The sequence below is a fragment of the Macrobrachium rosenbergii genome, chromosome 46 (assembly GCF_040412425.1).
Source record: "Macrobrachium rosenbergii isolate ZJJX-2024 chromosome 46, ASM4041242v1, whole genome shotgun sequence".
NCBI lineage: Eukaryota > Metazoa > Arthropoda > Malacostraca > Decapoda > Palaemonidae > Macrobrachium > Macrobrachium rosenbergii.
Genome location: NC_089786.1, coordinates 2,230,001 through 2,254,242, shown reverse-complemented (window position 1 = coordinate 2,254,242; position 24,242 = coordinate 2,230,001). Strand labels below are relative to the sequence as shown.

Genomic DNA, 24,242 nt, shown 5'->3' with positions numbered 1-24,242 from the left:
GTGTTATGATGAGCAGTTTAAATGTTTTATAGAGTAAAATTTAAAGGTGTTGCGATGAACAGTTTAAATGCGTTATAACGGAAAGTTTAAAGGTTTAATGATGAGCTATTTAAAGGTGTTACAATGGGCAATTTACAGGTGTTATGATGAGCAGTTTAAATGTTTTATAGAGTAAAATTTAAAGGTGTTGCGATGAACAGTTTAAATGCGTTATAATGGGAAGTTTAAAGGTTTAATGATGAGCAATTTAAAGGTGTTACGATGGGCAATTTACAGGTGTTATGCTGATCAGTTTAAATGTTTTATAGAGTACAATTTAAAGGTGTTACGATGAACAGTTTAAATGTGTTATAATGGGCAGTTTCAAGGTTTAATGATGAGCAATTTAAAGGTGTTACGATGAAAAATTTAAAGGTGTTATGATGAGCAGTTTAAATGTTTTATAGAGTACAATTTAAAGGCGTTATGATGAGCAATTTAAAGGTGTTATAATGAGCAATTTGAAGATGCTAAATTGAGCAACCTAAATTTTTATATGGTACAGTTTAAAGGTGTTATGATGAATATTTAAATGACTCATAAAGCAAATTTTATAGGTGTTATAATGAGCAGTTTAAATGATGTATAAGGTATAATTTAATGGTATTATAATGGGTAGTTTGAATGTTGTATACGGTACAATTAAAAGATGTTATGATGAAAAATTTAAATGGTTTTATCAGGTACAACGTAAAGGTGTCATGATGAACAATTTAAAGGTATTATGACGAGCAATTTAAAAGTTTTATGATGAGCAATTTCAAGGTGTCATGACGAGCCAATTAAAGACGCAATGATGACCAATTTAAATTTAAAAGATTTTACAAAGCCCAAACTAAAGGAGTGATGATGGACAATTTAAATGTGTTATGAAGAATGACCTAAGTCCGAAGTTAAAAAAAAAAATACAATTTCTGACAAAATGTCGGCAAGATCAGGCTCGCGATGTTGCTGAAATGACTGACAGGCGTCAAGTCTACCAGAAGTGAGCCTCGCTCTGACAATTCGGACAAGACTGAAATGTTGACAAATCAGGCAAATTTCAAGGGTTATTAAATGTATCTCTTTTGTGATAAATAAATATAACAATTTAGAAGTATTATGTGGAGACTTAAAGGTATTTTAATTAACAATTTATAGGGATTCTCATTCTGTTTTTCACGTCTTACCTCAATTGCCTTAAGGCAAGGTTCCGTGCTGGCATAAGACTGGTTTAATCTACACCCAAAGAGAGAGAGAGAGAGAGAGAGAGAGAGAGAGAGAGAGAACTCACAGGAGAGAAAAAGAGAAAGAGAGAACTTACAGGAGAGACAGAGAGAACTTATAGGAAGAGAGAGAGAGAGAGAGAGAGAGAGAGAGAGAGAGAGAGAGAGAGAGAGAGAGAGAACTTACAGGAGAGAAAAAGAGAAAGATAGAGAATACAGGAGAGAGAGAGAGAAAGAGAGAACTAACAGGAAGAGAGAGAGAGAGAGAAAACTCACAGGAGAGAGAGAGAAAGAGTACTTAAAGGAGAGAGAGAGAGAGAGAGAGAGAGAGAGAGAGAGAGAGAGAGAGAGAGAGAGAGAGAGAGAGAAAGCTAAATCCATCTCAAAAATCTTTTTCCACAGAAGATTGAATTACCACTGCATAACATCCCCATAAAAATTCTGGTCACACTTAAAACAGCAATTAGGATCATTTATTATATACCTCAAGGTCCAAATAATGAAGTTCTCCAAAGGCCTCAAGGGATTTTCGGCCATGTCTACCTTGGGCAGAGAGGCGAGAATGGACTGGTTGGAGTGAGATGTTAATTCTAAAGCCTTGTATAAGCTAGTAATTCTAATTTTTACTGGGTATAATTTTAGCGATTTCTACTTGTACTTTTAGCCTGTTAAAAGTTATTAATAATTTCGGCTGTTAGAACGTAAAGAAATATGAATTAATTATTATTATTATTATTATTATTATTATTATTATTATTATTATTATTATTATTATTATTATTTTACTTCCCTTCCTCTCGCCCTTCCTACTAATCAATGACAGCCGTAGAAACCCTCCCCCCCCCACAACAATTTACTCCGTAACTCACCTACACCCTTCCCCACCCCTTAAAACCCTTACCTTTCTGCTTCCCCTTCCCTTATCAACCTCTCCCTTCCCCCTACCATTATTAACCCCTTCCCCTTCCCGTCCTCTTCCCCTTATTAACCCCTCTCTTCCCCTACCATTATCAACCCCTCCCTTCCACTACCATTATCAACCCCATTCCCTTCCCTTTCCCCTAACAACCCCTCCTTCTCCTTTAACCCTTCCTTTCCCCTACCAATGTCAACTCATCCCCTTCCCTCTCCCCTCTTATCAAACCATTCCTCTTCTCCTCCCCCTTCCCTCCCCTTAACCCTTCCCCACCCTCTTTCCTCCACTTATCAACCCCTACTCTTCCCTCCTCTCCCCTTAACCCCTTCCCCTTCTCTTCCCTCCACCTCCTCTTAACCCCTTCACTTCCCTCCCCTTCCCTTATTAACCCCTACTCTTCCCTCCCCTTCCCCTTCCTCTTACCTCCTTATCAACCCCTTCCCCTCCCCTCCCCATTCCCCTTCCCTCCCCCCTCCCTTATCAACCCATTCCCTTCCCTCCCCCTCCCCATTCCCCTTCCTCCCCTCCTTATCAACCCCTTCCCCTCCCCTACCCCTCCTTATCAGCCCCTTCCCCTCCCCTCCTCCTCCCCCTTAGCAACCCACCCTTCCCTCCCCCTTCCATCCCTCTCCCCTCCCATATCAACCCCTTCCCTCCCCTCCTCCCCTTCCTCCTAATCAGTGACAGCCATAGCACCCTATCGCATCCTCAGACAGGGAAGGAATTAGCGGCTCACGAAGCCGTGACCGAGATAAGTCCTTAAGAGTCCTACGGACTTATCCTGGCGTTCTGCGACGCCCTTTGTTGGCCGTGACAGGGAGTCCTTTGTCTCGTCTCGATAGCCAGGGACGCTGGGCGGGTGGGTGTCCCTTGGAGAGATAATTTTGGGCTATCAGGACTGACGGCATTTTAGGTAAGGGGGGTGAGGGTTAGGTATTGGTTCTTGTTAGTAGTGAGGATTTTGGGATTATTATTATTATTATCAAAGTATAATAATAATCATGTGTCTCATAAATATGTTCTGCAGGAAACACACACATGCGCACACACACACATACATACATATATATATATATATATATATATATATATATATATATATATATATATATATATATATATATATATATATATATATGTCCCTGAACATCTTGCTCCCCGTCGACGCCTGGGTGGGCCAAAACCCCCTTATATCAGCGGGACGTTTCCCCAAATTTACGTCGTTCGGAGAGACAGACGCACACACACATACAGACACAAACATACGCACACACATCTTCCTCCCGTCTCCGGGATCAGGAGGAGGGAATTTTACGGCTAATAGGCTTCATAATTCTCTGTCCACGGAGTTTGCCCGGAGGGGGGGGAGGGGGGAGGGAGAGGGGAGGGGGTGTAAAGGGGACGGGGTTCTTATATTAGTTTATAGGCAAATTTTTATTTTTTATGCTGTTTTCTGTTAATGAGTTAATTTTTAGGTTTTCTTTTAAATTTCTTTTTTTCTTTTTGTAGATGTTTTTGTAGATAATTGCATATATATATAAAACATAATAATTGTATATATATATAATATATAAATATATATTTATATTAATTAATAAATATATATATATATATATATATATATATATATATACATATTACATATATATACTATATATATATATATATATATATATATATATATATATATATATATATATATATATATATATATATATATATGTGTGTGTGTGTGTGTGTGTGTGTGTACGTACGCTGCCAGCTCAAAAACCAATCAAGGACCAAGCCTGCCCCATACCCTACCCAAGCCCCACAAAAAAAAAAAAAAAAAGAGAGAAAACACTACGAAAGTATTGAGACTATTGCTGACGTAAGGAGAAATACAAGTCTTGTCAGGATCCAATTTCCCCTCCCTTAACGACTCTGTCTGTGTTATACTCTCCTTTATTAATTATTCTCCTCCTCCTCCTCCTCCTCCTCCTCCTGCTTCTCAGCTGTCGTCGACTGACTTTATTCTTCTTTACTATTTTTCTTTTTCGGTTCGTTTTTTTTTTTTTATAATTTTATTCTTCTTTACTATGGTTTTTTTCCCTTTTTCTAAAATTTCGTTGAGTGATTGGATGGGGGAGGGGGGGGAGGAAGGAGGTGAGGAGGAAGTGAGGGGAGGAGAGGGGAAGGGGAAGGAGCTGAGGGGGAGGAGAGGGGAGGGAAGGAGGTGAGGGGGGGAGGAGAGGGGAGGGGAAGGAGGAGGAGAGGGGAGGGGAAGGAGGTGAGGGGTGAGGAGAGGGGAGGGGAAGGTGTGAGGGAGAAGAGGGGGGAGGGGAAGGAGGGGAGGAGGAGGAGAGGAGGGGAAGAGGAGGGGATGGGAGGGGAGGGGAAGGGGAGAGAGGGGGGGGAGGGGGGAGGAGGGGGGGAGAAGAGGTGGGGAGGGGATGGGAGGGGGGAAGAGGAGGGAGGGGGAGGGGAGGGGAGGGGAGGGGGGGAAGGGAAGGGGAAGGGGAGGGGGAGAGGGAGGGGAAGGGAATGGGGAAGGAGAGGGAATGGGAATGGGGAAGGGGAGGAGGGGACTGGGGGGGAATGGAGGGGGGAAGGGGAGGGGAAGAGAAAAGGAAGGGGATGGGAGGGGATGGGTGGGGAAGGGGAAGGGGATGGGGAGGGAGTGATGGTAGGAGATAAAGTTGATAGAAGGATAAAAGGGATAAAATATAAGGATAAGAATTTATCAGCGTAATTGGATGGGGAGGGGGAGGGGAAGGGGAAGAGATAGGGGGAGGGCATGGGAGGGGAGGGTGAGTGGAGGGGAAGGGGGGAGGGGAGGGGAAGTCAAGGGGAGGGGGTCATGGGAGGAGATAAAGTCGATAGAAGGAGAAAAAGGATAAAAATATTAGGATAAGAATCAAGCGATTACACAAATAGTTGGAGGAGAGAGAAAAAAAAAATAAAACTAAAATTCATAAGAAGCTTAAGAGAGGAAAACTGGAACGCAAGAAATAAGAGAGACTCGAGAAGAGAAGAAAACCGAAGAGAGGAAAATGGGACGAAAGAGGGAATAAAATGAAATAAAAAAAAACATAAAATAAAAGTTTAAAAAAATGAAGACTTCTCTGCGCTGTCTTGGGAAGGCCACTATTGTGTTTCAAGGCGAGAAATGTGAAATAAAAAAAAACTAACAAAAGAATTGGCGAGTTTTACCCGAAGGCAAGTTTGAGAGAGAGAGAGAGAGAGAGAGAGAGAGAGAGAGAGAGAGAGAGAGAGAGAGAGAGAGAGAGGCAAATCTTACTTGAATGCAGCTCGACTGGGAGAGAGAGAGAGAGAGAGAGAGCGAGAGAGAGAGCGAGAGAGAGGCAAGCCTTACCTAAAGGCAACTCGACAGAGAGAGAGAGAGAGAGAGAGAGAGAGAGAGAGAGAGAGAGAGAGAAAAGTCTTACCTGAATGCAACACGAGAGAGAGAGAGAGAGCGAGAGAAAGAAAGAGAGAGAGGCAAGCCTAACCCAAAGGCAACTCGACAGAGAGAGAGAGAGAGAGAGAGAGAGAGAGAGAGAGAGAGCCATCCGTCAAGTATAAAGGCCCTCTCTTCCTGACGACTTTATTTGCAATACCTGTCACAGAGAGATCTCTCTCTCTCTCTCTCTCTCTCTCTCTCTCTCTCTCTCTCTCGCCAAACCTCCAATATCACGGCTAGATTGAGCCATATTTTCACTCTTTCCCTTTCAATTCTCCGCAAACATCCAGATTTTATTGTTTCCTTTAGCCTGTCACGCCGCCTCTCTCTCTCTCTCTCTCTTTTGTATAAGCGTGCATTTGTATCTCGTAGTCGCCTATTGCTTCCCCCCTCCCCTAAAACCCCACCACCACCACCACCACCACCACCCCCTTCCCTCTGTATCTGTCCATTCCTTCTGTCCCTTTCCCTATCCCCCCCCACCCCAGGGGGAGGGGGACCCCTGTGGGCCTTCCAAATCTCATTTCGGGGTCATTTCGCGTTCGGGTTTTTATTTGCCATGGAGATGCGGCGGTATTGTCAGGACAGAGGATATTATCGCAGTATCTCTTTCTCTCTCTCTCTCTCTTTCTCTTTCTCCTCTTTATCACCACCCTCATTCCTCTCCTCTTTCGGATTCTCCGCAAAAAAGAGAGAGAAAGGAAGGAGAAAGGCGGGGGAGAGAGAGAATGTCGGTAAAAGAAATGAAAATGGTTATTTTACGTGGACGAGAAATATCATTTTAGGAGTTTTCTCGAAATGAATAAATCATAATTAAGAAATAACAAACTGCATAAAGTAATATGTGAATAAATGATAAATTAGGAAATATAAAATCAAATAGGTAATAAGAAGTTCTTTGAAGTGTCAAAGAAGGGCCAAGGATTTGCAAAATTGATGAGTCTGGTTTGAGAATATATATATATATATATATATATATATATATATATATATATATATATATATATATATATATATATATATATATATATATATATATATATATATATATATATATATATATATATATATATATATATATATATAATTATTCATTATACGCATTTTTTAAAAAGGGGTGACTCCAGAGAGATCTTTAGTGAGGAGTTAGATAATAATAATAATAATAATAATAATAATAATAATAATAATAATAATAATAATAATAATAAAGCTAAATAAAAAATATTCAGATTATGGAAGAGGAAAAATAAAAATAAAAATAAAAATAAAAAAACATAAGAACAAACAGCTAATTCAATACAAAGCAAAAAAAAAAAGAAATCATAGAAAAATTGGAAAAAGACCCCCCCTATTATAAATCTGCCCCCTCCCCCAATATTCAGATTATGGAAGACGAAAAAGATAAAAAAATAACATAAGAACAAACAGCTAACTCAATACAAAGCCCCCCCCCAAAAAAAAACGAAATCATAAAAAAAATTGGAAAAAGACCCCCACTATTATCCTCCCAGTCATTTTTCGACGTCGAGGGGGAACCACGCCCCCCACCAAAACCCGCCCCCCGTCCTAAATATATCCTCCAACGCTCTACCCGGAGAAGGCTATTAAACTGTAATACACCTTGATAACTCATAAAACATACGTTGGGGGGGGGGGCAAACTTTGCACTCGCCCACTCCACCACCCACAGTGTGAGGGGGGTGGGGGGTTAGGGGGAGGGTGGGAAAGCACAGGGGGCGTCTATCCCCCTTTACCAGGACGAAGCTTCAGGACCCAGCCACCAGGGGGCTCCTCTAGCACCCCGAAGGTGCATAATGCCTAATGGACGCCAATGCATCACCTTTCCTCTCACTTGGAGGCTGAGTAAGAGGAGACAGAGAAGAGAGAGGGGAGGGGAGGAGGAGGATAAGATAATGGGAGGAGGAGGAGGAGATAATGGGAGGAGGAGGAGGAGGAGGACAAAGGAGGAGAGGATAATCCCGAGTTGCGTAACAAAGAGAATAACGACGACATGAACAATAAAAATAATAACACAAAGTGTCATACTCAATGTTAGCAAAGTGTCATGCACAATGCAAACAAAGTGTCATACACAATGTAATCAAAGTGTCATACACAGTGTAAGAAACGTGTCATACACAATGTAAGCAGTGTCTCATACAAAATGTAAGAAAAGTGTCATACACAATGTCAGCAAAGTGTCATGAACAATGTCAGCAGAGTGCCATGCACAATATAAGCAGAGTGTCATACTCAGTGTAAGAAGTGTGCAATACACAATGTAAGCAGTGACATGCACAAAGTAAACAAAGCATCAAACAATATGTAAAAGTGTCAAACACAATGTAAAAGTGTCAGACACAATGTAAAAAAGTTTCATACACAATGTAAACAAAGTGTCATACACAATGTAAACAAAGTGTCATACACAATGTAAACAAAGTGTCATACACAATGTAAACAAAGTGTCGTGCACAATGTCAGCATTGTCATACACGATGTAAACAAAGTGTCATACACAATGTAAACAAAGTGTCATACACAATGTAAACAAAGTGTCATACACAATGCAAACAAAGCGTCATACACAATGCAAACAAAGCGTCACACACCATGTAACAAAGTGCCAAACACAATATAAACAAAGTGTCGCACACAAAGTCAGCAAAGTGCCATACACAAAGCCGACAAAGAAGGGGCGACGAAGAATGAAAGTTAAAAGGACCAACGTTACTCAAGGGCCAAAGTTTCTCTCTCTCTCTCTCTCTCTCTCTCTCTCTCTCTCTCTCTCTCTCTCTCTCTCTCTCGAAGGTACGAAAGGACCATCTTCCTCCTTCCCTTTCCTTCGAGGACGACTTATTATAAAAGTTTAATGCAATGTCGGAGATGAAGAGCCGCCTCCGTTCAAGAGAGAGAGAGAGAGAGAGAGAGAGAGAGAGAGAGAGAGAGAGAGAGAGAGAGAGAGAGAGAGAGAGAGAGAAGAGACCTCCTGAGGATGCTCGTAAAGTTTGTATTCAATGATGAGATACGTACATACAAACATACATAATATATACATACACACATACATATATATATATATATATATATATATATATATATATATATATATATATATATATATATATATATATATATATATATATATATAACAACGTCAAATTGTGTAAAAACCAAGCGAAGAAAACTTTAAAAATTTACACGTAAAACACCAGCAAACGCTCTGCAAGAAAAAACGTTACCTCAAAAAAGCTCGCCAGAGTTTTTACTTAAGTGTCACTCGTACATGACACAGAAAAAAACATCAAACTCTTAAAAAAAAACATAAAATAACTTCACAGTTTTACATACAAAGCACCGAAGTTTCTTCGGCGCAATCGAGTTTCCTTTACAGCCGCTACAGCGTATAATCAAGGCCACCGAAAATGGATCTATCTTTCTGTGGTCTCGGTATAATGCCATATGAGCCGAGGCTCTTGAAACTTTAACCACGGTCCTGTGGTGGCCTGGCCTATATCGTTGCCAAAAGCACGGTTATGGTTAACTTAAACCTTAAATAAAATTAAAAACTACTGAGGCTAGAGGGCTGCAATTTGGTATGTTTGATGATTGGAGGGTGGATGATCAACAAACCAATTTGCAGCCCTCTAGCCTCAGTGGTTTTTAGATCTGAGGGCGGACATGAAAAAGTGCTGACAGAAAGAAGTGCGGACAGAAAAAAGTGCGGACAGAAAAAGCGCGGACAGAAAAAGTGCGGACGGACAGACAAAACCTGCGCAACAGTTTTCTTTTACAGAAAACTAAAAAAATTCGCACCTGCTGAATCTTGTCTTTAGACAGATGTTCCCGTCAATAATTTCTTCTCAAAGACCAAAACTGTTCCCTTCCAAATTATCTCAAACTTTAAACGATAAATTGAAAGCAAATAGATTCCTTAAGAGATGAATTCTAAGAGGTACTATGAGTCTTCAGATATATATATATATATATATATATATATATATATATATATATATATATATATATATATATATATATATATATATATATATATATATATATATATATATATATATATATATATATATATATATATATATGCATGTATTTATGTATAAACATATATATTTGTTTGTCTGTGTGTATTTATATATAGATATATGTATTTATATACATATATACATTACTTATACATGTATGTGTGTGTGTGTGTGTGTGAGAGAGAGAGAGAGAGAGAGAGAGAGAGAGAGAGAGAGAGAGAGAGAGAGAGAGAGAGAGAGAGAGAAGTATAAAATCAAATAAAAAACTTTAAGTGAATCCATGACCACATGTATAGAGGATTATAAAATATAAAAAAAACCCAAAAAATACACTCCCAAACAATATGATCACTCAGATACGACCGTATTTAGAAAAAAAAGACGCCTCAGTTGCGTAAGCGCGTATTATATCTCGGTAGTTTCTCAAATACAACTAAAAAAAGTAAAAATATATATACAAAAATGTAGTCTGGAGATGAAGCTGAGGAAATGAATAGAAGGGAAAGGTAAATAGATGATGGAGCCAGGGTGAAGGTAAAGGAAGAGATGGGGAAGGGTATGGGGGGGAAGGGGGAAGGAGGGGAGGGGAGGGGAGGGGAGGAGGAAGGGAAAGGGAAAGGGGTAAGGGAAGGGGAAGTGGGAGGAGTGGGCAGGGGAGAGGGAGGGGTATGGGAGGTGGGAGGATGGGGAAGGGATAGGTTAAGGGAGAGGAAGGGGAGGAGGGGGAAGTGGGAGGGGGAGGGGGAAGGAAGGGGAGGAGGGGGGGGGGGGAAGTAGGAGGGGGAAGAAGGAGGGGAGTGGGCAGGGGTAGGGGAGGGGGGAGGGGAGGGGATATGGGAGGGGAGAGGAGGGGGTAGGGGAGGGAGGTAAAGAGGTGCATACATGGAAAAGGTACGAGGGGAAATGGAGGGAAGTAGGAACGCTGGGGGGAGGAGCATGGGGAAAGGGGAGAGGGAGAGGGAGAGGCGTAGGGGAAAGGGGAAGCGGGTAGGGGGTAAGGGGAAGGGGGTTAAGGCGAGTGAGTCTTTCCAATCTACTTCCCAATTTCCTTCTGTAATAAACAGATCAGAATTTCTTTACCAACAGGATGTTAAAAGGCAAAGTGTCTATGGCCCTGGGAGGGAGGAGGGGGGAGGGAGGGAGGAGGGAGGGAGGGAGGGAGGGAGGGGAGTGGGAGTGGGAGTGGGGGAAAGGAGGGAGTGGCACGGCTTGTAAGGATGAGGTTGGTGTGAGGTGATGGTTAAAAAGGAGGAGTGGAGAGAGGGAATAGTTGAAGAAAGAGGCTTGTGAGAACGCCTCTTGGCTTTCGTTGAGAGAGAGAGAGAGAGAGAGAGAGAGAGAGAGAGAGAGAGAGAGAGAGAGAGAGAGAGAGAGAACTCTCTCCTTTCACCTTTTATTCTAACCGAGGGTCTGATGGTTAAATGTTTGCCCTGTTGGTCTCCCTTTTGTTTTTGATCCCGAGAGTGTGAGAAGAAGAAGAAGAAGAAGAAGAAGAAGAAGAAGAATACCCATCTCTCTCTCTCTCTCTCTCTCTCTCTCTCTCTCTCTCTCTCTCTCTCTCTCTTCCTCCAGGCGTAATCGATCTCAGCGGATGTTTATTCCTACGTGTTTACTCATATCGCATTCGTTATAGCGTGTTTGTTCAGCGATCGACGTCAGTAGAGCGACTATGTTGTTCCGGGTAGAACAGGAGAGAGAGAGAGAGAGAGAGAGAGAGAGAGAGAGAGAGAGAGAGAGAGAGAGAGATGCAATAACACAATGAAGTGGAATGACTACTGAGAGACAGAGAGAGATATTTTGAAAAAGCAATGCAGGAGCGAAGTGGTAAAGTGTGATAGCTGTTGAGAGAGAGAGAGAGAGAGAGAGAGAGAGAGAGAGAGAGAGAGAGAGAGAAATACGATAATCAGTATCCGCTTCAAATGTATACCAACCTATCATAATCCTTATAATCAAACTTATAATTTTGACAATCATTTAACTAAGATAATCTTAAGCCAACCTCTGTAAGAAAATTATTCAATCTTTGAGGTGAATAACACAATTTCATTTCAACAGCACTGGAACCACTAAATGAAGAATATGAAGTATTATGTTTTTAAATACCTAACTTAACCTTAACCTAACCTACCAGAGGAAAAAGTTTAAAGTTTTGTAATGAATCTTAATGATTTCGTTTCAACAGACACTTTCAGAAACCACTGATAAGGAATATGAAGTATAATACTCATAAAACCCTAACCTAGCCTTAACCTAACCTTACCTAACCTAGCCTAACTTGACAGAGAAAAGAGTTTCAAAATTCTTGCCTTTATTAGCGTCCAGATTTCAAATTATACAACAGTGTCTATGGGATTATCACCATTTTCGGCAATTTACTTGTAAACGGACCTAGAGAGGGTCCTTTCACATTCTGAGATACAACACAAATGTGATTTTATTAATGCGCCGAAGTTTCTTCGGCGCAATCGAGTTTTCCGTACAGCCGCTACAGCGTATAATCAAGGCCACCGAAAGTAGATCTGTCTTTCGGTGGTCTCGGTATAATGCTGCATGAGCGCGGCCTATGAAACTTTAACCACGGCACGGTGGTGGCCTGGCCTATATCGTTGCCAGAAGCACGATTATGGCTAAATTTAACCTTAAATAAAATGAAAACTACTGAGGCTAGAGGGCTGCGATTTGGTATGTTTGATGATCGGAGGGTGGATGATCAACATACCAATTTGCAGCCCTCTAGCCTTGGTGGTTTTTAAGATCTGGGGGCGGACAGAAAAAGTGCGGACAGAAAAAGTGCGGACAGAAAAAAGTGCGGACGGACAGACAAAGCCGGCACAATAGTTTTCCTTTACAGAAAACTAAAACGTAATTAGAAATGGTACTCACTCCAGTTTCTCAGAGACTGTCAGGAGGACTTCGATCTGATCTGAAAAGAAAGAAAATAAATTAAATTTTCCTACAAAAATAACTAAACATAAAACACACACACCCCTTCCTCGACTGAGGAGCAGCAAGCAGCCAAGAGGAGGAGGAGGAGGAGGAGGAGGAGGAGGAGGAGGAGGAGGAGGAGGAGGAGGAGGAGGAGGAGGAGGAGGAGGAGGAGGAGGAGGAGGAGGAGACACCTGAGAAGCCTTCTCACCTTTCACCTGAGAAGGGAGGAACAAATCAGTGCCAGGTGTTAGGCAAGTGAGAAGTAGGTAAAGCCTCGCTGATACCCTTCTCTCGAAGCGAGGAAGCCTCACTACACTTGGCCTTGTCGGGTTTCTCTCTCTCTCTCTCTCTCTCTCTCTCTCTCTCTCTCTCTCTCTCTCTTTGTGTTCATTATTTTTTATTTTCTTTTAATCTGTTCTGTTGTTTTCATTCCTGTTACTTTAAGTCTCTCTCTCTCTCTCTCTCTCTCTCTCTCTCTCTCTCTCTCTCTCTCTCTCTTTGTGACTGGTATTTTTTTTTTCGTTTTTATTTTCATTTAATTTGTTTTTGTTTTAATTTCTGTTACTTTAAGTCTGTCTGTCTGTCTGTCTCTCTCTCTCTCTCTCTCTCTCTCTCTCTCTCTCTCTCTCTCTCTCTCTCAGGATACTGTCTTTATATGGGTATTACAGCATAATTCATAATTTATTTCATATCACACTTTCTCAATTCACAAAATTATGCCATTACATTCCTCTGGTATTCAGTACAAAAGATGAGTTTTTATGTATGTATGAATGTATGTATGTATGTATGTATGTATGTATGTATGTATGTATGTATGTATGTATATATGCATTATATTCTTACAAGGCCCCAGTTGTCAACACTGCGCGTTCATATGCATTTTATTGTGAATTTCTTAATTCAATGGTATAACTGGTATACATAACAATTGGTATACACATATGTCTGCATGTATACCAGTTATGTATGTATGTTCCTTTTTGAAACTATATATCTTTACAGACGTTTGTATGAATAGTGAAATTAGCATTAGGTAGATAAAAAATAAATAAAATGAATAAATAAAAAAAGAAATAAATATACTTTCGATTTACAGAATGGGTTAATCTGTAAAAAAAATAACTCATTCTGATGTAGCATATTTCAAGATATTCTATACGTGTGTATTTATGCTAAATTTCACTAATCATTAAAATTTTAAAAAATTAAAAAATGAAATGAATAATGATAATTCTAACTAAAACATTATATAAATTCTACTCTACTTATTTTCCGCAAGGAAAGTCTCCAGGATTTTATCATATTTTATTTGACTTATATTCCTTAAGCTTCTATTCTAAATAGAAACAAGTACACAATGCGCCCAAGTTTCTTCGGCGCAATCGAGTTTTCTGTATGAGCGCAGTCCATGAAACTTTAACCACTGCCCGTGGTAATGGATATCGTTGCCAGACCTGAAAATTGACTGAGGCTAAAGGGTTGCAATTTTCGTGTGATGTTTGGAGGGTGGATGATCAACATACCAATTTGCAGCCCTCAGCCATAGTAGTTTTAAGATGATGACGGACAGAACGGTCCAGAAAAAGTGCGGACAGGACAACAGAAAAAGTGTGGAAAGAAAAAGCCAGAAAAAGCGCGGACAGGGTGGACAGGCCTGGCGGACAGAAAATATCGTTGTGACAGAAAAAAGCGTGGACAGAAAAGCGACAGACAGAAAAAGCGCGGACAGAAAAAAAAGCGCGGACAGAAAAAGCGGACAGGAAAAAAAGCGCGGACAGGAAAAAAAGCGCGGACAGAAAAAAAGCGCGGACAGAAAAAACAGACAAAAAAAAGAAAAACCGGACAGAAAAAAAGCGCGGACAGGAAAAAAGCGGACAGAAAAAAAGTATGGACAGGAAAAAAGCGGACAGAAAAAGACGGACAGGAAAAAAACGGACAGAAAAAATAAAAAAAAGCACTACTGACAGGAAAAAGGACAGGAAAAAGGGCGGACAATTTGGACAGAAAAAAAGTGTGTGGACAGAAAATGTTTGGAGAAAAAAAGGTGGAATGATCAGAAAAAACGGATAGGAACCAATTTGAAAAAAGCCCTCAGCAGGAAAAAAGCGCGGACATTTTTAGAAAAAAGCGCTGACAGAAAAGATCTGAAAAAAGGACGGACAGAAAAAGTGCGGACAGAAAAAGCGCTGATAGGAAAAAGCGTGGACAGAAAAAAGACAGAAAAAAAGCGGATAGGAAAAAAGCGCGGACAGAAAAGTGCCGTACAGAAAAAGTGCAGACAGAAAAACGTACAGCGCGGACAGAAAAAAGACGTACAGAGAAAGCCGGCACAATAGTTTCCTTTTCCAGAAAACTAAAAAAATATAAAATAATTCCCACTAAAAAATGACCTAGATTCTCTTCTACAGATTTACTTACTTCCCTCAAAAAATTCCCCAGAAGAGTATTACATAAATTCTGACTCATTTCTTTTTGGTTTCACGAAACAGCAAAAGCGTCACCCAAGATTTTGGGGGACTGAAATCTTTATGAGTCCTCGGAGGAACCGAGTGTCACGCCGGAACATATTTTATGGACCTCCCGAATTTTGGGAGGCCTATGTACCTGAGGGAAATATAAAGGTCATAGTTCTCAGGTAAGGCTGTACCTCATAATAGCTTCCGGTGGGTCCTGAGAGAGAGAGAGAGAGAGAGAGAGAGAGAGAGAGAGAGAGAGAGAGAGAGAGAGAGAGAGAGAGAGAGAGAGAAGCTCTCATGGATTTCTTTGGAATGATGACACTCCGTTTAACCATTTGGCTAATAATAATAATAATAATAATAATAATAATAATAATAATAATAATAATAATAATAATAATAAAAACTTTGCAACCAGAACCACCGACAAGATTTGAAATTATCCTGTAGCGTGGCATCGCCAAGACCAGTGGGCGGAGCTTAAACGAGCCCCCCCTCCCCTCCCCTCCCCTTTCCCCCTCCCATCCCCGGCCCATAGAACTCGTTACATGGAGCAAACAGTCTTCCACAAACACAGATCAAAGAAGGGAGAATAACGCTGGAGGTCCTGCATTCATCTGAGGGGATTAAACAGGAGAGAGAGAGAGAGAGAGAGAGAGAGAGAGAGAGAGAGAGAGAGAGAGAGAGAGAGAGTAGGAAGAAGAAGAAGAGAGAGAGAGAGTGTGTACTCAGAACCTCTCTCATATTCCCTCTCCTTCCCCTAGTAGCCTCTAAAAAAACACTTTTGCCTCTTACAGCCTCCAAAAAAACTCATTTTACCTCTTAGAGCCTCCAAAAAAAACCTTTGCCTCTTACAGCCTCCAACAAAGCTCATTTTACCTCCCAAAGTCTCCTTTTACCTCTTATAGCCTCCTGAGGTCTCTTTTTACCTCTTAAAGCCTCCTTTTACCTCTTAAAGCCTACTAAAGTCTCCTTTTACCTCTTAAAGCCTCCTAAAGCCTCCCTTTACCTCTTAAAGCCTCCTAAAGTCTCGTTTTACCTCTTAAAGCCTCCTGAAATCTCATTTTACTTCTTAAAACATCCTGATGTCTCCTTTTACCTCTTAAAGCCTCCCAAAGTTTCCTTTTACCTCTTAAAGCCTCCCAAAGTTTCCTTTTACCTCTTAAAGCCTCCCAAAGTCTCCTTTTACTTCTTAAAGCCTCCTGATGTCTCCTTTTACCTCTTAAAGCCTCCCAAAGTTTCCTTTTACCTCTTAAAGCCTCCCAAAGTCTTCTTTTACTTCTTAAAGCCTCCTGATGTCTCCTTTTACCTCTTAAAGCCTCCTTTTACCTCTTACTGGCACCAAAACTGTATCTTATTCCTCATTACAACCTCCAAAATCCTACCCCTTCATCTTAAAGGCTCCAAAATCCTTCTTCCTTTTCCTCCTCCTCCTCCTCCTTCTCCCCCTTCAAGCCTGCGGAACCAGCAACCCCCTCCTCCTCCTCCTCTTGCCTAAGAACACCCCCCTCCCAAGCCCCTAATCCTCCAGCCACCCAACTCCCCCGCAGTGTCATCTGCCAGAGCCAAGTATTGGTGCTTCTAATGGGGAGTCTTTGAGAGCAATATTGCCTCTGCTGCTGAAGTAATGGAAGAGCCGAGATTAAGACGGCGTCGAAGGGGCAGAGTCTGAATTTTGAATGGGCTCTCTCTCTCTCTCTCTCTCTCTCTCTCTCTCTCTCTCTCTCTCTCTCTCTCTCTCAGGTAAATGTAGAGAGAGAGAGAGAGGAGAGAGGTAGAGAGAGGATTTCATGTGTTACACACTGGGCAGTCTTCTCTCTCTCTCTCTCTCTCTCTCTCTCTCTCTCTCTCTCTCTCTCTCTCTCTCTCTCTCATATTGGTGAAACGGTGGATATCTGTTTCAGTCAAAAATCAGAGAAAAAACAAATAAATAAAAAACTAGAGAAAAAAATCATCAGTCTACGTCAACGGGATTCCAGCCTCTATCTAAAAGGGGGAGGTGGGTGGGAGGGGGCTCTCACCCCCTTCTCCCCTCTCTACCCGTTACCCATCCCACATCCCACATCCCACACTCATACACACACACACACACACACACACGTTCCCAAACAGAGCCTGCGTCTCTAAAGCTTTTCTTCTGACCCACTTCCACCTCTCAAAAGCAGGTAAGGTCTATTCATTGCCAAGGTGTGTGTGTGTGTGTGTGTGTGTGTGTTTGTTTGTGTGGGAGGTGGGAAGGTGGGTAGTAGGGGGTACTAGGATGGATGGAGGATATAGAGGAACGGGATAAAAGCGAGAGAAGAGAGAAAAGGTGGAATAAAAAGAGGAGAGGGGAAAAATAAAAGCGTCCTTACCTCCTACCTGCTGCGTTTGACTTTTACCCTGGACCAAATATCAGCCTTCTTTCCCACGCCCACAGCCTCCCCAAAACCCGGAGCAACCCCCAACCCCCTCCCCACAAACACCTAAATCTCCATCAACTCTTTTTTTGCCCGAAAAGAATCTTTTTTTCCCTTTTTTCCCCATCCCGGCCGCCAATATCCTTAAAAATGAGAGGAATAAAATCCTTTAGAATAAGGAGGTTCTCTATATTGAGGAAGGGACATCGATTGTGGGCCATATCTGACTTCTTTTTGTGGGGGAGAGGGGGGGCCAAGGAATTCATGACACTCTATCTGTGAGGGTGGAGGGTGAGAGAGAGAGAGGGAGAGGGGGAGGGGGATGGAGGGATGGAGGGAAATTTAATGAAATTCTTCCCTGGATAGAAGAGAATGTTTACATTACGTTCTGGTGGGGAAAATAGGTGAGAATTCCCGATAAGTGTGGGGAATTTAACACCGCCCGTTTGGAAACCGCGCGACTTGAGATCAGATTAATCTGAAATATCATTGGTATTCGATGGCTTCTCTCTCTCTCTCTCTCTCTCTCTCTCTCTCTCTCTCTCTCTCTCTCTCTCTCTGCACAGAAGCTTTCATTCGCGTGTTTACTTTTCACTACCTAAACCCTTATTTTCTCTCTCTCTCTCTCTTTTTCTCAATCTCCAAAACAGTTTTCTTCTCTCTCTCTCTCTCTCTCTCTCTCTCTCTGCACAGAAGCTTTCATTCGCGTGTTTACTTTTCACTACCTAAACCCGTATTTCTCTCTCTCTCTCTCAATCTCCAAAACAGATTTCTTTTCTCTCTGACCAAACGTTAAATCTCTCTCTCTCTCTCTCTCTCTCTCTCTCTCTCTCTCTCTCTCTCTCTCCCAGGGATGGTTTATTTTCCGGCGCTGTCTTACATCAACAGGATGTGAGGATAACTTTTTAAAATCCCGCGAATTTCTCGACGCCCCCCAAAAACGTCGGCTGAAAATCAGGAGAGAGAAAAAATCCTCCAAAATATTTTCGTGGGGGAATTCTAGGACCGCTTCCCCCGAAAATATATAAATAAAGTGAATAAATAGATAGATAACTACGTAAATATGTGAATACATGACTGAATAGATAGATAAGTAAGTGAATGAATGAATAAGTAAATAAACAAACTTGGAAAAAATAATTCCCCCAAAAAGGGAGAACTATTCAAAGTATTTCCCTCTCAAGCGATGCGATTGAAATTAGCATCAATATTGTGTCTTTATGCCTCAACTTTGCCTGTAAAACTCTCTCTCTCTCTCTCTCTCTCTCTCTCTCTCTCTCTCTCTCTCTCTCTCTCTCAGTCCGGTTTCCGTTCTCATCGATTTTATCTTAATTTCGCCTGTGTCTAATTTTATGGGGCCAACTTCCCGCATAAAAAGTTATGCGCAGGACACTTGCATAGCCGAACCTCAGAGAATAGAAGTCCTGAGGTTTAAAAAAAAGAGAAAAAAAGTAATAAATGCGCCGAAGTTTCTTCGGCGCAATCGAGTTTTCTGTACAGCGTATAATCAAGGCCACCGAAAATAGATCTATCTTTTGGTGGTCTCGGTATGATGCTGAATGAGCCGCGGCCCACGAAACTTTAACCACGGCCCGGTGATGGCCTATCCTATATCGTTACCAGAGGCTCGATTATGGCTAACTTTGACCTTAAATAAAATAAAAACCACTGAGGCTAGAGGGCTGCAATTTGGTATGTTTGATGATTGGAGGGTTGATGATGAGCATACCAATTTGCAGCCCCCTAGCCTCAGTAGTTTTTAAGATCTGAGGGCGGACAGAAAAAGTGCGGGCAGAATAAAGTGCGGACGGACAGATTGTTGTGGTAGTTAAACGTGGAATTCCCTAGCAACACGCTATCTCCGTTACACATGAAATAAATAGATATATAGCTACTTGCTACTTTTTATACGGTACAATGAATTCATTTTCTTTTCTAGAGAGAATCTAGAATAGCATAATAATGCCTCGGCTGGTTGAGGGAGTCAAGTGGTCCACGCCATGCCCTTTAAAACCTTGGGAACATTAACATAAAAGCCCTTGTTGGCACAAAGACTGGAAACTGTTTCTATTCTACAACTGTTTAAATTACTATCATTATATTAACTCTCCTATGATAGATCGAACTACTCTTTCATTACTGAAGCCTGGAAAATGTATCTATTTTAATAAATATCTAAAGTTTTAATATTTTGGATGTTCCAGAATTCGTCTCAGAAGCTAAAATAATGTGGAAATCTGGAAACCCTTCAGAAAGTTTGGAAACATTCCAGTGTATCTGGAAAATTTCCAAGAAAATCTGGAAACCTTCCAGGAAGTCTGGAAACCTACCATAAAATCTGGAAACTTTCCATGAAATCTGGAAACCTACCAGAAAGTCTGGGAACCTTCCAGAAGATTTGGAAACTTTCCAGAAAGCCTGGGAACCTTCCAGAAGATCTGGAAACCTTCCAGAAGATCTGGAACCCTTCTAGAAGATCTGGAAGGCTTCCAAAAGACCTGGAAACTTTCCTTAAGTCTAGGAGCCTTCCAGAAATCGGAAAACCTTCCAGAAATCTGAAATCCCTCCAGAAAGTCTGGAAACCTTCCAGAAAATCTGTAAACCTTCCAGAAAATCTGCAAACCTTCCAGAAAGTCTAAGTACCTTCCAGAAGATCTGGAAACTTTCAAGAACGAAAAGCCTTCCAGAAGATCTGTAAACCTGGAAGAAAGTTTGGAAGCCTTCCAGAAGATCTGGAAGCGTTCCAGAAAAAACGAAAGACATAATTATTCGATGTTACGTCAGAGCAGGAGAGGTTATTCAGAAAAATTATAAACCGTAACCTACCAATAATGATGATGGTTATCCTAATGTTTAATGATAATGATAATGATAATGACAATGCTAATAATGATGATGATAAGGATGCTAATGATGGTAATGGTAAATTTTTTTAATAATGATGATGATGATGATATCTGGCGTAAGATTTATTTAATAATAATAATAATAATAATAATAATAATAATAATAATAATAATAATAATAATTTTCTCGTATTTCAGAAAACTTTGTAAAGTTTCACCTCATCCGACACGTATCACAAATCCGCGGAGTTTAGTCCTGGTTAACGAAACCAAAACTTTCCAGTGAGGAGCCCAGGAACCAGCTCTTCTCAACCTTCTTTTTTTCTGCTTCTTCTACTTCTTATTTTATATCTTCTCTTCTTCTTCTTCTACTTTCTCTTCTTCTTTTCCTGCTTCTTTTTGTGCGTCTGCTTCTTCTTCTTCTCCTTTTACTGCTACTACTACTAGTACTTCTTCTTCTTCTTCTTCTCATTTTCCTTCTTCTTCTTCTTGAAAGATATATATTCTCCTCCTCCTCCTCCTCTTCTTATCCTCCTCCTTCTTCTTCTTCTTCTTCTTGAAAGATACATAAGACGGGAGAGTCGAACTTCGGGGTTAATGCGTGATTGAAGAGGCGTTTGTTTTTTCGAGAAGGAAAAAAAACTCACTGTCGGATATTGAGGTTTCAAGTCCCTTCTCTCTCTCTCTCTTTCTCTCTCTATTTATACATCTAGCTATCCGTGGGTAAAAGAAGCTCTCTCTCTCTCTCTCTCTCTCTCTTTCTCTTCTCTCTCTCTCTCACACACATGGGTGTTTGAAATCTCTCTCTCTCTCTTTGGTGTTTGAAATCTGTCTGTCTGTTTCTCAGGTATTTGAAATATCTCTCTCTCTCTCTCTCTCTCATGGGTGTTTGACTCTCTCTCTCTCTCTCTCTCTCTCTCTCTCTCTCTCTCTCTCTCTCTCTCTCTCTCTCTCTCTCACGGAGACCCTCACCCAAAACGGAAAGGGGGAGAAAGTAATGCATTACGGAGGGCATCCTACAGGAACTGATCTGGAGAATCCCCGAGGATATTTCTTTTTGACTTTATTTAGAGATCCCGACGCCAGACGTCGCTCCCTTCGGCCCCGCTCCCCATTCTAGGAACCCAGTTACCGAATTTATACTGCAGGGGGCGCTGCGTCCTCCGAAGGTGGTAGGGGAAGGGGGAGGGGGATATGGAAGGAGAAATTATGAGAAGATCAGCCTTTTATCCTTGCAGTCATTAAGGGGCTCTTGAGGTAAGGACGGAGAATTGATCGGGTTCCCTAGAAAGGGCAGGAGGAGGAGGAGGAGGAGGAGGAGGAGGAGGAGGAGGAGGAGGAGGAGGAGGAGGAGGAGGAGGAGGAGGAGGAGGAAGATAATCATCAGGAGGAGGAGGAGGAGGAGGAGGAGGAGGAGGAGGAGAGACGAAGGACTCCTTCAAGGATCTATAGGATATCTCTATAAAGAGTCTCTCTCTCTCTCTCTCTCTCTCTCTCCTTTTCCCTGGAAAGGAAAGGATTTAAGCAAACTCAACTCCTGAAGGAATCAGTAGGATGCCATTTGATAAGCTAATTAAGGATGAAAATCCTTAAGCTTACTTAGCATTACATCGACCATACGAAATGGGGGTAAATAATACCTTCAGAAGGAGGATAATGGGGATGGGGAGAGACTGGGGGAGGGGGGCATACCCATCCACATCCTTTCTCTTTTTTTATACTCCTTTCTATTTTCTGGTGCTTAAGAGAAAGCATTCAATTATGCCGGAGATCTAGACAAAAGGCTGCCAGGGCCTATCGTTTTTCTTCCAGTTTCCAAAACAACCAGGAAGTGGATCTCTCTCTCTCTCTCTCTCTCTCTCTCTCTCTCTCTCTCTCTCTCTCTCTCTTTATACATCCATCTATCCGTGGCTAAAAGAGACGGAAGCTACTTTCTCTTTCTCTCTCTCTCTCTCTCTTCCGGTTACTAGGAAATGGAAAAGCTATCCGCCTCTTTCCCCGATTCCCGTCTTCCAGGAATCCAGGGTGGGTTCTGGAAAAGGACAGGTAAAGGTCGCACGGCGCAGATTATTCTCGATCACCAATTTTTTTTCCCATTTCCGTCCATCTAGCACGTGGTTCCAGGTTCCACCTCGCTAGTTCCACGTTATAGGTTTCTGATTACTAGTTCCAGGTTGCAGCTTCCTGGTTCCAGGTTTATGATGGGTCCAGGTTCCAGGTTCAAGGACTATGGGTGTTCCAGGTTTCGTGGTGTTTCTTTTGGTTCCAGGTTACATGTTCCAGGATTCTGGTAGTTCCTGGTTTCACGTTCCAGGCTTCTGGTGGTTCCAGGTTCCTAGTTTCATGGTCACGGTTTCTGTTTTTATGTTCCAGGCTTCTAGTGGTTCCAGATTCCAGGTTACCTGTCCCAGACTTCTGGTGGTTCCATGTTCCAAGCTTCTGGTAGTTTCAGTCATGCTTTCATGTTCCAGGCTTCTGGTAGTTCCAGATTCCTGATCTCATGGCCACGGTTTCGGGTTGTTCCAAGATTTTGGTGGTTCCAATGTTCTCATATTTCCAGGTTCCCGGTTACATGTTCCAGACTTCTGGTGGTTCCAAGTTCCAGGGTTCTTGTGGTTCCAGATTCCTGGTTTCATGTTCCAGGTTCCTGGTTTTATGTTCCAGGCTTCTGGTAGTTCCAGATTCCTGGTTTAATGTTCCAGGCTTCTGGTGGTTCCAGGTTCCTGGTTTAATGTTCCAGGCCTCTGGTGGTTCCAGGTTCCTGGTTTTATGTTCCAGGCTTCTGGTAGTTCCAGATTCATGGTTCCACGTTCCACGTTCCAGGCTTCTGGTGGTTCCAGGTTCCTGGTTTTATGTTCCAGGCTTCTGGTAGTTCCAGATTCCTGGTTCCACGTTCCAGGCTTCTGGTAGTTCCAGATTCCTGGTTCCACGTTCCACGCTTCTAGTACTTCCAGATTCCTGGCTTCACGTTCCAGACTTCTCGTGGTTCCAGGTTACAATTTCCAGGCTCCGGAAGAAGGGGGGGGGAAAGAGACTGGAGGAACAGAAGCAGGATACGACGAAAGCTGGAAAAAAAAGGAAGAGGTGATAACGGGTGCGAAGGAAAGAACTGGAAAGCAATTAACGGAAGAGAGGAACCAAGATTCAAGAAAAAATAAAAGAGAAGAAATAAAAAAAACCTGATGATAAACAAGGGAAATAGAGGGAAGTAAATAAGAAACAGCAAAAAGGAAGATCCAGTTGAAAAAAAAGATGAATGATGCAAAAGAATGACAAAAAAAGGCTGAAGAAATAACTGGAACTAGGAAAAACGAAAGAAAGACATCAGAACCGATAAAAGAAAGGAAAGGAACAGAGGAATATTTTAAAATGCTGTAATGCAGAAGGAAACAATAAGAAAGAATAGAGAATGAATAAATGAAAATAATATCTGAAGAGGTAAAATAAACAAAAGATATAAACAATAGAATAAAAATGAAAGAAAAGATTAACAAAACAAAGAGAAAAAATAAACAAAATAAACAAACAAGGTAAGAAGAGGAGAGAGAGAGAGAGAGAGAGAGAGAGAGAGAGAGAGAGAGAGAGAGAGAGAGAGAGAGAGAGAGAGAGAGAGGTTTCCAAAGTCACAGATCTGAAAGAAAATACAGCGATTGAGTTCGTCGATGAGAGAGAGAGAGAGAGAGAGAGAGAGAGAGAGAGAGAGAGAGAGAGAGAGAGAGAGAGAGAGAGAGAGATTAAAAACTTAATTGGAGATGGAGGCTGATGAACAGAGAATAGAGAAGAATAGGAAGGGAAAATTGGTGGTGAGATAAACAAGGAGAGATTAAAAGTAGGGAATATGAGGGAAGGAATGAGAGAAGGAGAGACAAATGAGAGAAGAATAAGGGAGAGAAATCAAATGAAAATTGTCATAAATTGGGAAAAAAACATTTGAAGTAAATGGACGAAAGAGTGAAAGGAATTAG

General features: G+C 41.5%; 1 protein-coding gene across 3 annotated transcripts in view; it reads right to left on the bottom strand.

The window, feature by feature from the left end:
• LOC136830143 (leucine-rich repeat-containing protein 24-like) overlaps positions 1-24,242 on the bottom strand; it is a 668,646-nt gene that overhangs the window by 137,529 nt on the left and 506,875 nt on the right. For all 3 annotated transcript variants that reach the window (XM_067089346.1, XM_067089345.1, XM_067089344.1), the window contains one exon: positions 12,529-12,568. The gene's annotated coding sequence lies outside the window, so the exon portion shown is untranslated. The remainder of the gene's footprint in view (positions 1-12,528; positions 12,569-24,242) is intronic.